This window comes from Tamandua tetradactyla, chromosome 21 (genome assembly GCF_023851605.1).
Source record: "Tamandua tetradactyla isolate mTamTet1 chromosome 21, mTamTet1.pri, whole genome shotgun sequence".
NCBI classification, from domain to species: domain Eukaryota; kingdom Metazoa; phylum Chordata; class Mammalia; order Pilosa; family Myrmecophagidae; genus Tamandua; species Tamandua tetradactyla.
Genome location: NC_135347.1, coordinates 15,558,901 through 15,574,962, shown reverse-complemented (window position 1 = coordinate 15,574,962; position 16,062 = coordinate 15,558,901). Strand labels below are relative to the sequence as shown.

Below are 16,062 nucleotides of genomic sequence, written 5' to 3'. Positions count from 1 at the left end.
TTTTTTGGAGAAAAGCTCCAGAGTATGATTTCTGAGTAATATAGTAAGCACATATTTAATTTTATAAGGAACTTCTGTAGTGGCTAGGCTGTTTATATTCCCACCAGCAATATATGGGAGTTCTGGTTTCTGTGTATTATTACCAACATTTGGTATTACATGACATATTTCAAGGTACTCTAATAAGCATATATGTTTTGTTGAAATATTTTAAATTTTCCTGAGAGTTATGTAAGAATCCATTAACAAACATTATATTGGGGGAAACATTTTGGAAATAAGAGGGAAGGGTAAACATTTTACTTGACACCTTTCTGCTTTATTTGGATTTTTAAAATATGAATGTACTAATTACTAATTTGTCAACAGGAGTTATGTGCCATTGTTTTATTTTTATTTTTTTTGCATGCACAGGCACTGGGAATAGAACCCGGGTCTCCGGCATGGCAGGTGACAACTCTGCCTGCTGAGACACCGTGGCCTGCCCTGCACTATTGTTTTTTGTTTTATCCTTATATTTCTGCTTTAAAATCCACCATAAATGTATGAAAATTCTGTTATTATTTAAAATTGAAAGTAAATGTATACATAGCTATGACTATATTGATGCCAAGAAAAGGCTACAAACATCTATTAATGAGTATTACCCTGGTTTTACATTTCATTGTCTTAACACTTCCCTGACTGAATATAATTATGTCCTTATGTCTACAAATTTTCCAGATTATAACCTGTTCTAGACATAACTCCATTTGTTGTCTTCTGAAGTCATACAAAGCAAAATATGCTTTCCTGCTAAATACCAGGTTTAATAGCATTTTGGAATTTAATTGCTTGTTTTTTTATGCAACTGAAAGAGAATGCATAAAATATCTTATCATACATTGTTCATTTTTTCCCTTATAATACTGTTTTTATTCTCAACTGATCATCAAGCGAATTTGTTCTTTATTGTTTTTTTATGCAATTTTATTGAGATATATTCACATACCAGATATATTCACATGCACTATAATCCAAAGTACACAATCAGTGGTTCACAGTATCATGTAGTTGTGCATTCATTACCACACTCAATTTTTGAACATTTTCATTACTCCAAAAAAAAGAAGAAGAACCAAAACATCCTTTACCCCTTGTCCAACCCTTATTATATTTATTTTTTGTTTTTATTTTCTTACTCATATGTCCATACACTGGATAAAGGGAGTATCAGCCACAAGGTTTACACAATCACACAGGTCACGCTGTGTGAAAGCTATATAGAAATACAATCATCTTCAAGAATCAAGTCAACTGGATTATGGTTGAACAGTTTCAGGTATTTCCTCCTAGCCATTCTAATACACTAAAAGCTAAAAAGGGATATTAATGTAATGCATAAGAATAACCTCCAGCATGACCTCTCAAGTCTATTTGCAATCTCTCAGCAACTGATAGTATATTTTGTTTCCCCGTTTTTGGCAAGAAGGCTTTCTCAATCCCATGATGTCAGGTCTAGGCTCATGCCTGAAAGTCATGTCCCATGTTGCCGGGGAAGTTTATACCCCTGAAGTCCCACAACCCTGCAGAGTTGGCTTAAAGAGAGAGGCCACATCTGAGTAACAAAAGAGGTTCTCTGGGGGATGACTCAGGCATGCTTATAAGTAGACTCAGCTTCTCCTTTGCAGGAATAAATTTCATGAGGGCAAGCCCCAAGAGTGAAGGGTTGGCCTATTAAATTGGTAGTTCCCAGTGCTTGTGAGAATATCAGAAATTATCCAGCAGGGAAATTTTAATATTTCCACTTTTCTCACAGTCCCTCAATGTCACTTTGAAAACACTTTTTAATTTTTTCCCAGATTACCCTGGGATGAATTGGGACATCACACTAACCTACACAAACCAACAAGATCTCACTCCCTACTCAAGGTTCCATGTAATTATGGTGTTCAAATAAACTGGCCATACAAGCTAACTTAGATAGTATGCTACAGAAAATATAAATTTTGCACCAAATAAACATTTCTTCTTTTGGTCTCACACAGAAGTTGAAATTTTAAAACACAATCAATATCATCCTTTATCCTTTAGACTGATTTACTTTAGTCCTAACCAGATCAGTTTCATTCATATCTCTAATTGAGGTATGATCTCTTTTTCAGCTTTTTAAACAGTTGCTGATTATGGTAATGCTGGCTTTCAGAGCTGCATAACTCTAGCTATGAGTCTCAGATATCATACGGATACCCAAATTTCCAGGGGATGGTCATGTTATACTCTAAGAGGTCAACATCTCAGAATTTAGAAGTAACCGTCACAACCCAGGAATAGATGTGACTGCTGAGGGAGCTTGCAGTCTAGGAACATTTACAATGACAACATTCACATTACAACGTTTACAATGGGAGCAGAGGATCAGACCTTCCCCCTGATAACCTATGCTCTTGATTCAGTTCTCAGAGGTTGTCCATTATAGTGAGTCTCTCTTAATTAGGCATTGTATTATTTGCCTTTTCATTTCTGGCTTATTTCACTCAACTTACTGTCCTCAAGTTTCATTCACCTAGTTGCATGCTTCATAACTTTATTCCTTCTTGCAGCCACTCAGTATTCCATTCTACATAAATACCACAGTTCACCCTTTTGTTCATCAGTCGATGTACTTTTAGGCCACCTCCATCTATTGCAAATTATGAATACTGCTGCCATAAACACCAGTGTGCAGCAGTGACATGACCATTCATGTCACTACTTTCAGATCTTCCATGTATATACCAATAATGGAGTTGCAGAGTTATATGCCAACTCTGTACTTAGCCTCCTATGGAACTACCACACTGTCCTCCAAAGGGGCTGTGCCGTTTTACTTCCCTACCAACAGTGAACAGGTACATCTCTCTGTTTCCACATTACTCCAGCACTTACATCTTTCTGTTTATTTTTTAAACAGTTTTATTCACATACCATACAATCCATCCTAAGTAAACAATAAATGGTTTCCAGTATAATCACATAGTTAGGTATTCACCACCACAATCTATTTGAGGACACTTCTATTTCTCTCCAAAGAAAGAAGAGGAAAAAATGAAGAATAATAAAATAAAAAGAAGAAACAATAACAGCAACACTAAGAATCCCAAAACCCTCTTTTATATCCCCTTTTTATTGACATTTAGCTTGGGCATATTGCCTTTGTTACATTTAATGGTAGCATATTACAATATTACTGTTAACTATAGACACTAGTTTGCATTTATTGTATTTTTTTTCCATATACCATCACATTTTCAACACCTTGGAATGTTGAAATTCAATTGTTCTTCCTCATGTAAAAACAGTCTCATATTTGTACATTTAATCACATTCATTGTTCACTCTAGGTTTTGCTAAGTTATACAGTCCCATATTGATCTTTTGTTTTTCCTTCTGGTGCCGTACCTGCATCTAGCCTTCCTTTTTCAACAATACTCACACTTATCTTTGTTCAGTGTACCCTCAATATTGTGCTACTGTCATATACTATTGTGCTATCCATTTCTGGATCATTTCAATCAATACTGTTGAACATTCTGTTCTTTCAGCATCAAATGCCCAATCTCTACCCTGTTTTTATCTCCTAATAACCTGTGAATTTTCTCATTGGTTAGTTCATATTGGTGAGACCATACAACATTTGTCTTTTTTTCTGACATTTGCTCAACATAATATTCTCAAGTTTCATCCACATTTTCGCATGTGACATGACTTTATTCTGTATCCTTACTGATAGTCTTCACTTCTATACTCTTCTCTAAACCTTTCTCTCCTGTCTTTCCCTATGTACCTATAGTGTTTCCTTTAGTATTTCTTTTTTGTGTGTGATTAATCATATATATATATATTTTTTAATTCACCACAAAAACCTCTCCATCCATGTCATCTAAAGATTATTTCACCCACTGCTCAGTTTTGATTCCAGTTTTGTCTCTCCGGCAGTTGTGAGGTGGATACCCTTTCCTTGGGGAAGAGAAATCCATGGCTTTTGGCCTTTGGCAGTAACAAAAATGTTGGACCAGGTGGCAAACTGTTGCCATTGGCATCTTTCATATGAACCACATCAAAAGAACCAGGATGTCTCTCACTATTGGTGATCACAACAATTCTCAGATTAGCACCTTCAGTAACCATGCACAGTTACCTGTATCGAACTTTATGAAATCAGTAATCTTGCCTGTCTCCAAATTAATGTGAATGGTGTCATCACATTACCTTGATTATGGGATCAGAGTAGCAGAGGGTATGAGAATCGTGGATCACCAGATGAGGGATTTCTTTTGTATCTACAGAGCTCTTCCTCAAATTGCTCAATTTGTACTTGGCCTCCTCAGGTATAATACAACAAACAGCAAAGTAACCCTTGATATCACAGATCAGATGGAAATTCTCTCTGGTCTTGTCAATACTACGACATCCATAAAACCAGCAAGATATATCAGTTGGGACCTTGCTGTCAATCTTTATAAACCACTGAATACAGATTTTCTTTACTTTATCTCCTGTCGGAGTATACTTAGGTCTGTTCCTTAAGAAAATGATGAGAGGTAGACACACACTCAGCTTATGGGCACCCATGGATGGACAAGGAGCAAACTCCCTAGTCAGTGTGTTTGGATCCAATGCTCTGGAATTGCTCCACATTTCAAATGATTCTTTGGACCATGAGCCTAGATATGGAGAGAGGACTGCCTTCTTCTGGTGCTCTAAGAAAATAGGCTCCTTTAATATTTCTTGTAGAGTAGGCCTCTTGTACGTATATTCTCTCAGTGTCTATCTGTAAACTCTCCCTTTATTTTTGAAGGACAGTTTTCCCAGATATATAGTTCTTGGTTGGCAGTTTTTCTCTTTCAGTATCTCAAATATGTTATACCACTGCCTTCTCACCTCCGTTTCTGCTAAGAAATCCACACATAGTCTTATTGAACTTCCCTTGTATGTGATAGATTTCTTTTCTCTTGCTGCTTTCAGAATTCTTTCTTTGACTTTTATATTTACAGTCTGATTAGTACGTGTCTTGGAGTAGGTCTGTTTGGATCTATTCTGTTTGGGGTACACTGCACTTCTTGGATCTGCAATTTTATGCAATTCATAAGAGTTGGGGAATTTTCAGTGATTATTTCCTCCATTACTTGTTCTGTTCCTTTTCCCTTCTCTTTTCCTTCTGGGACACACATAATATGTATATTCATATGCTTCATGTTGTTATTCAGTTCCCTGAGATTCTGCTCATAGTTTTCAATTCTTTTACCTATCTTTACTTTTCCCTATCTGTGTAGGATTTCAGATGTTCTATCCTCTAGCTCACTAATTCTTTCTTCTGCCTCTTCAAATTTGCTGTTGTATGTCTTCACTGTGTTTTTCACCTTTTCTATTGTGCTTTTCATTCCCATAAGGTCTGCCCTTTGCTTTTTCAAAGTTTTGAGTTCTTCTTTATGTCCTTCATCTCTTTTACCATATCTTTCCTCAACTCATGGATTTTTAATTTGAGTTAGCATGTTTCTTTGGACATCTTTAGTGAGTTGTTTTAACTCCTGTATCTTGTTTGAAGTGCTAGTTTGTTACTTTGAGCCATATCTTCCTTTTTCCTAGTATGAGTCAAAATTTTTTACTGGTGTCAAGGCATTTGATTTCCTTGATCGGTTTATTGTGGAGATTGTTATCACTCTTTACCTAGGGTTTTCTTGTTGGTTGGATTTGTTCTCTATCTGTTCTTTGGCATTTAGTTCAAATTACTTAGACTGCTAGCATAGCTTCTTTTGAACTGAGCAAAACTTTTCAGCTCTTGTTTCTCTGGTTCTTGCCCTGCCTATTTGAAACCATTCTTTTGCAGAGGGTCTCCCTAGGTATGATTGACCCCAGTCAGGTTTCCCAGACCAGACAGGCCCAGGTCTCAGGAGGAGGGTGTAATTCATATCAACTTTCTCTGAGGATCAGACCCAACAGATTTTCAGACTTTCCTGTGAGACCTCTAGACTCTGTATTTCTCCTCTCCTGTCCAGCAGGTAGCACTTGTCAACCTACAGCTCCCCACTGATGTAAAGAGATGTGGTGCCTTTAATTCTCAGCAGACCCTGTCCCTGCCAGTAGCCTGGTTGAAACACAGGCAGAGATAAAAAGCAAGCTTAAGCTGTTTCTGTTTTCCAGCTCCAGGAGTCTGAATTTTCTGAGTAAGGGCCACCATTTGAGCTGGGCCCATCTACCCTTTTCTTGGGGAAGGTATGCCTTCTAGGGAATTATCTCCTTCACTTGACTAGTTACTTTATCTCTCAGACTGATCTTAACTCCACCCTAGCTTGGTCAATTCTGACAACTGAAAATGCCTGAGGTGTTCTCTAATGACAAGAAGTCCCATTTTAGAGCCAGTTCCTATCCCCCAGGTTCACCAGTTAAGAGCTAGAGTTGGTATCTGGCTCTATGTGCCCCCTTTCTTGGGGTACAGCCCTTTTCCAGTATTCTGGGTAGGCCAACTTCAAAAACCTCCATTTTTCTTTTCCATCACAGCTGCCTATTCTCTGCCAAGGGAAACCTCAGGGTTTCTTTCATGCTTGCTCTGGGTTTATTTGTACTTGTATCTTGCACTTAACAGTCCAAATTCATTCATTTAAACGAAAGTTGGAGCTTGGTTGAGCTACTTTCCCTTGCTTCTAGTAGAGACTGCTTCTTTACCCATGGGGAAGTGTCTCCAACATACCCTGCCATGCCAGTGGGGGTGGGGCACTAGCCTCCATGGTTTGGGGGCTTTATTTATAGTTCTGAGCTGTGATCTCAGCCCTTCTGCATGTTCCAAACTGGTGTAGAATATTTCCGGTCACAGATGTCACTGAAACAGTTGTTCCAGACAGTTCCTGGCTATTTACTAGTTGTTTTAAAGGACTTACTAAATTCCATACCTTCCTATACCACCATCTTGTTCCACCTCAATCCTTCATTGGTTTTTTGAGTAAGGTCATATAAGAGTAAATGTGACAGCACTGTTTATCTGCTGTCTGAATAATCAATCTCAAGACCTATAAACCCTCTGAATTCCTCAGAGACAGAAAAAAATTGCCTAGTCAAACACAAGGAAATAGAATGAAGTTAGAGCCTACTAACTTGGAGGGGAAATGGTATTAAGGCTGGGTAGAATCGTTTCAGCTACCTTCCAGGTCAACAGCTTCTTCTCTGGATGGCTTAGTTGGTGGTAAATGATGCTGATTATTTACATGTGTTAATGTCCTTCAGCCAACGATCATCAGGAACACACATGTAGTAAAACAAAGCAGGCTTATTATTCATTGTAGCAACAGTGAACACACACTATGGGGAACCTTGAGGTATCTTAGTAAAAAAGTATTAGAAGAAGCCTATCATAGTATTTGAGCTTTGGTTAGTTATTTGGGGGAGGGTCTAAGGAACCTGAACTTTGCTCTAGATTGGCCATTAGAAATCAGTGGCATGTCTGTGATTGGGTATCTCAGTAACAGTAGCTATAGGAAAAGGAGACTAGAACCAAAGTAAGCTGTAATTGGCAAAGAAGTGTCAGACACTCATTTTAGCCAAGAAAGGGGGTATTTGGTATTTTGTCATTGGCACAGTGACCCTATTTTGTTAGTGTTTAGAAAAACATTATTTGGTAGCCTAGTTTTGTCTCATTTTTATGATAGGCTCTGAGTAACCTTGTCTGAGGTTGTTATTCTGTGAGATTGTTTTTGTTCAGTAGGAGAATGACATGGTCTAGCTGAGAGTGCCAGGCCAGCTTCTGAAGGTCAGGGGCTGCTCCTGTTTTGCTGTTCTCATATATGTGAAAAAATGGAATTAACCATATAATAGTTTGGTACATGGCTGACAGCTTGGTCTTTACTCATGTAGCTTTTAAATAAACTTAATTTATATGCTATAGCTTTTTGACCTGGTTTTCAAATATGCTGTCAATAAGGTTAATGCTAACATAAAATGTGTGACTTTCCCGTCATCCTGGAAGTCAGTCTCCAGAGCCCTTTTGATTCAGCCTTCTGCCTTTGTCATGAAAAACTTATATCTTTTCTACTTTTAATGATCTAACTGAAAGGAACAAAATTCCACTCTTGTCTTCAGAAGTCCAGAGTCTTGACTCTGACCCTTTGAAAATGCTTTTCAACTTGGTCCTCCATAGAGATGATCTTTCTCTCTTCTGCATAATTAAAGTTTCTTGAAGCAGGCTTTAGAATTGAGAACTCAGACTGAAAGTCTTTGGGTTGAATTTGGTTGTCTGATATGTTTTATTTGGTTTGCATGATATTTTATAAAGTGGGGAAATTTCATATAAAATTCATCTTTTCACATCCCTTGAAGATTCAGACTATCAGGCCACTTTGGTTGCAGCTAAGAAGTGACTATCACTTTAAGTCATCCAAAGACTGCCATAGTCCCATAGCATACTCATTACAACTGCCTTATGCAACTTATTTATGCTTCCTGCCTAGCCTTTATAACACCTAAATTTTCAACCCTAGCATAGGCTCCTTTGCTCAAACCAGAGGATGGATTATATAGTGGTCTACTGGGTATATTCAATGACACTCAATAAATATATCTTTCTGGCATGTTGATTGTGCTTGGAGTCTTAGAAAATACATTATTTTTATATCAAGTCCAATGTATATATATATATTATAGAATGAAATGGAAGATAGATCTAGAGATAAATCAACAAGTTTTTAAGAAAATCTTGTTTCAGGCAGCTGCCTCAGGCTAAACCCTGGACCATCCCATGGGGTGGGAATTGGGGAGGGATATGTACCATCCTCTCTGCCATTAGAATCACTTTGAAAGAAAAGATATAAAAGAGCTATATTAACATACAAAGATAACTTTGGGTTATCTTTTTCTATTTTTGTGGACTTTCAGAGTATTACAGAATTGGAAGTATAAAAGACTTATCAATGCATAGAGCCAATCAGAACAGAGATGGAACCTGAATATTCAGATTTCCAGTCTTTTCCTATTAGATGTGCAAGTTACTTATCATGATGGCAAAAAGAGCTATGCATATTATTTTATAGTATAATTATATCTTTGGTTTGATAATTACATTTTTAATTATGGAAAGGTAAATAGAAAACTCTTCTCAAAGAAATCTGAAAACTTTCTTGATATAGTATGATAAATAGTTGCTATTGATGAATAGGATAAACTAATTCTGCAAAGTTCAAAGTTCAAATGGAAGTCACTAGTAACACTAGGAACAATATATTAGATTTTATAGGCTGACACCTTTGAGTAGTTTTAGTCACGAAAATGTAATTATCTGAAGCACTATAGTTGCAGTAAAGAAAGAGCAAATATTATAGCTTGAAGTGAATCTTATTTTCCAAGTTTGGCTTGTAAAGTATTTCTCCATCCTTTACAACACAATGGAAATGTCATATTAATAGATCAAACTTCGTGCATCTGTTTTAAAAAGCCATATATTTGTTTCGCCTCTTCATTAACATTCTTTAATGTGGTTGGTAATTAGATAAGAAAATTTTGAATTCTCATACCTACATTTGAATGTTAATTGAATACAATTTTGAATGAAATGATGTTACCACAGAAAGAATTTGAAGGATTTTCTGATTTTATGGAAACCAGGATTTGGCTTGTAAGAATAATTAACTGGTTTCAGGGGAGTAACAGTGAATCGTGCTTGAAGAGTTTTTTTTTTTTGCAAATTGCTTCTTTTTTCAAGTTCTTTAGTTATTTATATTAGCTACTATGATAGATCATAATTAGTTTAATTTATTTTGAAAGAAAGCGATAAGTGATTAATAACTATTGCCAAAGATACATGAGGCATAAAGAGTATTTCACATTATGTGTAACTTTGGAACATGTGCACTTCATAACGGCTCTATAGTACAAAATATGACTATTGTAATAATTTTTCTTGATGAATGTTCAATGTTTGCTTTATTTTTTTTTAAAGGCACTCTCGGTTGAACACAGCTCCAGGTATTTATTAAATTGAACCAGATGAATTGCTTTTTGTATGTCAAGATAGTCAAATATTAATTTCATATGGTTCAACCTCAGTTCTCTAATTGCCTCACTTGTCTTATATTTGTAATACTTTATGGAATCTCATGCTCAACCTGTCTGTGATCTTTTCTTCCAAACTTATGATGTTCCTGCATCAAGGGATATTAACTCTACCTTTTAAGGTTTATACACTGGAAACCTCTAGGCCATCTTTTACAACCCCTTTTCCTTTACCTAACATTATCAATATATCTCTGTGACCTTTTAATTTTATCTCAAAATTTCTTGAGTCTATCTACATCTTGCCATCCTCATTGCCAGAATTCTTATTCATCTTTTGCTGGGTGTTCTAGTTTGCTAGCTGCAGGAATGTGATATGCCAGTAATGGAAAGGCTTTTAAAAAGGAAAATTTATTAAGTTGCAAGTTTACATGTTCTAAGGCTATGAAAATGTCCAAATTAAAGCAAGGCTTTAGAAATGTCCCATCTAAGGCATCCAGGGAAAGATGCCTTGGTTCAAGAAGGCCACTGACAGTCAGGTTTTCTCTCTCAGCTGGAAGGGTACATGGTGAACATGGTGGCATCTGCTAGCTTTTTCTCCAGACTACTTGTTTCATTAAGCTCCCCCGGGGTTGTTTTCCTTCTTCATCTCCAAAGGTCTCTGACTGCATGGACTTTAAAGCTTTTTCCAAAATGGTTCCATCTTAAAGAGCTCCAGTAAGCAAATCCACCTTGAACCGATGGAGACACATCTCCATGGAAATCATCTAATCAAAAGTTACCACCCACAGTTGGGTGGGTTATATCTCCATGGAAACAATCAAACTGCTCCAACCCAGAAATTTTGAATGAGATTAAAGAACTTGGTTTTTCTGGCATACACAACAGATTCAAACTAGCACACTGGGGATTATTGATCTCTCTACATTAAACCTGTCTCCTTTCTAAGGAATTCTCCATATTGCAGCCACAGTGATCTCTTCAAAATGCAAGTCTGATCATGCTTCATCATCTTCCAATAAACTCTGCTAAGAATTCTTGAATGGATTTCCAGTTCTTTTGAGGTAAAGACCAAAATCTTTTACTTGTTTTATGTGTCTGTGGCATAGACTGCTACCTGCCCAGTTAATGGCTATACAGCCCTTTTCTCTTATGGCAAGAATCCTGACTGTAATGCAGATGGCACTGTATCTTCCTTGCAGATACAGGTGGATAATGAGATACAATTGAAAGTTGTTAGGTGGGGCTTAATAAGAAAGCATTTTATAAGAGGTTTATACAGCTGGGAGGCACACACTTTTACCCCATTCTTTCCTTGATTATACTGTGTGAAATGTGGGTATGATATAAAAACTAAAAGCTGTAGGAGCCTTATTGCAACTATGAGGAACACTTCAGAATAAGAGCCATCCTTTTTTTTTTTTAACCACCCTGGAGCATTTATTTTTAACTTTTTTTTGAAATTGTATAATATAACATATATACAAAGCAAAGTAAGAAAAAAGCATAGTTTTCAAAGCACTCTTCAACAAGTAGTTACAGGACAGATTCCAAAGTTTGTCATAGGCTATCATACTATCATCTCAGGTTTTTCCTTCTAGCTGCCCCAGAACATAGGGGGCTAGAAGGAATAAATATTTTTTATCCCTATCACAATTGACTTTTTTTTCTTTTTTGTGAAAAATAACATATATACAAAAAAGCAATTGCAATCACAGCACTACAATTAGTTGGAGAACAGATTTCAGCGTTTGGTATGGGTTACAATTCCACAATTTTAGGTTTTACTTCTAGCTAGGTTTTACTTAGAGACTAAAAAAATATCAATTTAATGATTCACCAATCATGTTCTTTTGTTAAACCCTATGTTCTCTGTATAACTCCACCATCACCTTTGATCTTTCTGTCCCACTCTTTAGGAGTATTTGTGCTGTGGTCATTCTAACTTTTTATGTTGGAAGGGGCTGTCAGTAACATGGAGTAGGGAGATGGAACTATCTGATGTTCTTGAGAGATTGGCCACTCTAGGTTTCAGGATTTATTTGGTCCAGGGACCCATCTGGAGGTTGTAGGTTTCTGGAAAGTTACCCTACTGCATGGAACCTATGTAGAATCTTATGTCTTGCCCTAGGTGTTCTTTAGGATTGGCTGGAATGGTTTTAGTTAAGGTTTGGCAAGTTATGATTGGGGTTTGGCAAGTCATGACAAGCAGCCATGTCTAACTGAAGCATGCATAAGAATGTCCTTCAGAGTAGCTTCTCGTCTCTGTTTGAACTCTCTCAGCCACTGATACCTCATTTGTTACACTTCTTTTCCCTCTTTTGGTCAGGATGGCATTGTTGATCCCATGGTGCCAGGGCCAGACTCATTGCTAGGAGTCATCTCCCACATGCCAGGGAGACTTTCAGCCCTGGATATCATGTCTCACATAGGGGGAGAAGCCATGCTTTTTAAGGTGCTAGAAAAGATAGACAAAACCTGGGCCCCTTGTGACTGTAAAGTCTTCATAGAGTGCCTCTCTTCAGACTTCTTTTATATTGGAAATCATTAATCTCTATATTTTATTTATATGTTTGTATATTTTAAATTATGGGCTACCATTATTTAGGTTTCTATTTTTCCATGAAGGTGAACCTGTTCCTAATTATTAAAATGATCCTGTGAAATTTGATCGCTACCTATCTCTTGATCATTGCTTTTTGTGCTGAGCCACCATAGCTTTCTTTCATTTTCCCAGATTGGCATGAACCATCTATATTTCTTGCCACCATCAATCCTCTGTGCATGCCATTTTCCTTGCCTGGGATATTCTTTTCATCCAATCTTCAGACCCGTCTTTGTCACATAAATTTCCATTAATCTTTCATGGTTCATCTCCAGTTTAAATAACTTGGAAAAGACTTTCTGTTTTCATTAACATATGTCAGGGTTCTTTTACTATCTCCCCAGGTACTGTGTTCCTTTCCTTTGTAATATTTATATCACTTAATTGAGTTATATTTACATACAATAAAATTCACCCTTTTTATGTGGCCAGTTTGATGAGTTTTGACAAATGCAGTGTGTTGTGTAACTATTACTAAAATCAGCATATAGAATATTTGTATTACCCGCCCCAAAGTGAGTCATGTCCCTTTGTAGTAAATCTCCTCTCCCCTTGCTTCAGACCCTGATGACCATTGATTTCACTTCTGTCCCTACAGTTTTGGTTTGTCACATAAATAAAATGTACAATATGAAGCTTTGAATGTCTGGCTTCTTTCACTTAGCATAATGATTTTATGATTCATTCAAGTCTTTGCATATGTCAGTAGGTCATTCTTTAATTTATTTCTGAGTAATATTCCATTGTATGAATGTATCACACTGTTTATCCATTCAATCCACTCACCTGTTGATGTATATTTGGCTTGTGTCCAAATTTTGACTATTAAAATAAAGCTGCTGTAAACATTAACATATAAGTTGTGTGGATATATGTTTCCATTTGTCTTGGATAAATGCCCAGAAGTGGAATTGCTGAGTTATATAATAAATACAAATTTAAATTTACATGAAACTTTGAAACTATTTTCCAAGCAAACCATACTATTTTTCATTCCCACAATAATGTGTGAAAGTTCCAATTGCTTTGTACCCTAACCGGCAATTTGTCTTGTCTTTTTTTCAAATTTAGTCATTTTAGCAGATGTGTAGTGGTATTACATTGTGACTTTAATTTACATTTCTCTAATGACTAATGATGTTAAGTATCGTCATGTGCATATTTACCATCTGTTTATCTTCTCTGGTAAAGTACCTGTTCAAATCTTTTGTCCATTTATTTATTTATTATTGAGTGATGAGAGTTCTTTATATTTTCTGGATCAAGTATTTTATCATATATATTCATTGCAAAGATTTTTCTCCCAGTTTGTGGCTTGTCTTTTTATTTCCTTAATACTACCATGTATATTTCCTAAGAATGAGACTATGCACTTATGTAACACATTAAGTAAAGTGACCATGCCCAAGAAATTTAACATTGATATAAAGCATGTAGTCTCAAGTCCAAATTTTAAATTGTCCCCAGAATGTCCTTTTGGTCATGTCCTCCATTGTTAGATCCGTTCCAGGACCATGTGATCATATACTGCATTTATTTGTTATTATCTCTTCTATCCCTTTCTTTTCTTTAAATATTGGAATATATATAAAACATCAAAAATTTTCCATCTCAGTGACTCCCAAGTATATAATAAAGTGGCATTAATCACATTGGTAATGTGCTTCCATCACCACTATCCATTCCTGAAACTTTCCATCAATCCAAATTGAGATCCTCCATGCATCCATTATGCGTTAATTCCCCATTACGCCTTGCCCTACTTGTCTGCTCCTGGCAAACTTTACAGTACTTTCTGTCAGTATTAATTTGAATATTCCAGTTACTTCATTTATGAGCAATTTTACAAAATCTGTACTTTTGTGCCTGGCTTATTTCATTCAACATGTTGTCTTCAGGGTTCATCAATGCTGTCACATGTATCTGAACTTTATTCCTTTTTAAGGCTGAGTATTCCATTGTCTGTATTTAACACATACTGTTTCTCTATTCATCTGTTGCTGACACTGTGTTAGCTCTACTTTTTTGGTTATTGTGGTAATGCTTCTATGAACCTTGTACAAATATCTGTTTGAATCCCTACTCTTAATTATTTTTTGTAAAAATCTAGAAATAGGATTACTGGGTCATATGGTAATGGTAGTTGTGTGTTTAGTTTTCCGAGGAACCATCAAACTGTTTTCTACAGGACTGCATCATATTACATTCCTACCAACAATGTACTAGGTTTCTTATTTCTCTGCTATTTTATTGAAGCTTATTTTCTATTTTTTAAATAAAATCATTCTAGTGGTTGTGAAGTGGTATTTCATTGCAGTTTTTATTTGAATTTCCCTAATGGCTAATTATGTTGACATCTTTTCATATCCTTATTGGTCATATATATATCTCTTCTTTGCAGAAATGTCTGTTCAAGTCCTTTGTCTATATTTTAATTGGGTTGTTTGTCTTTCTGTTGTTGAGTGGCAGGAGTTCTTAATATATTTTGGATATTAATTCCTTATCAGATATATGGTTTCCAATTATTTTCTCTCATTGTATAGGTAGTCTTCTCACTTGCTTGATAATGTCCTTTGATGTACAAAACTTTTAGTTTGAATGAAGCCCAATGATCTATTTTTTTTTCTGTTGCCTGTGCTTTTGGTGTACTCTAAGAATCTATTGCCTGTCGCAAGGTATTTCCATGTATTTTCTTCTAAGATTTTTATGGTTTAAGCTCTTATATTGATATCTTTGATCCATTTCTGGATGGTGTGAGATAGGAATCTACATTTGTTCTTTTGCATGTAGATATCCAGTTTTCCTAGCACCATTTGTTGAAGCATACATCTTTCCACTCTGCATGTAATTGACACCTTCATCCAAACCAATTGGCCATAGATGTATTGGTTTATTTCTGAACTCTCAATTCTATTTCACTAGTAAATATGTCTGTTCTTGTGCCAATTCCACATGGTTTTAATTACTGTAGCTTTCTTCTTATTATTATTCTTTTACAGTAGCTTTTTTATAAATTTTGAAATCAGAAAATGTGAGTCCTTCAATGTTTAGACTTGAATTATGGACCACAGAAAAATATTTTATTAATCACAATCCATTCTTTGGCAGTGAACCCATTGTAAATAGGATCTTTTGATGAGGTTATTTTTAGCTAAGGTGTGGCCAACTGAATCAGGAAGGGCCTTAATGCTATTATCAGAGGCCATGTAGAGAAGCTCACAGAAAGAGAAGCCACAGAGGGCAGCCAGAAGCTGAAAGAGAAAGGAGAATATGCTGCCAATTTTATTGTCATGCCACATAAAAACCAAGAAACAATGATAACCAGTAGCCAGTTCCAGAATGCAATGGTCTTCAAGGAGAAAGCATGACTTGCTGATAACTCAATTTTGGTCTATTATTAACACCCAGTACTGTGATTTACATTTGTTATAGTTCACGAAAGAACGTTCTTATAGTAGGAT

General features: G+C 36.1%; 1 long non-coding RNA gene and 1 pseudogene across 2 annotated transcripts in view; one reads left to right on the top strand and one right to left on the bottom strand.

Annotated features, from left to right (window-relative positions):
- Positions 1-16,062, top strand: part of LOC143665287 (uncharacterized) — a 313,239-nt gene that overhangs the window by 149,494 nt on the left and 147,683 nt on the right. The window lies entirely within an intron of this gene.
- LOC143665749 (small ribosomal subunit protein eS4, X isoform-like) lies at positions 3,914-6,214 on the bottom strand (annotated as a pseudogene).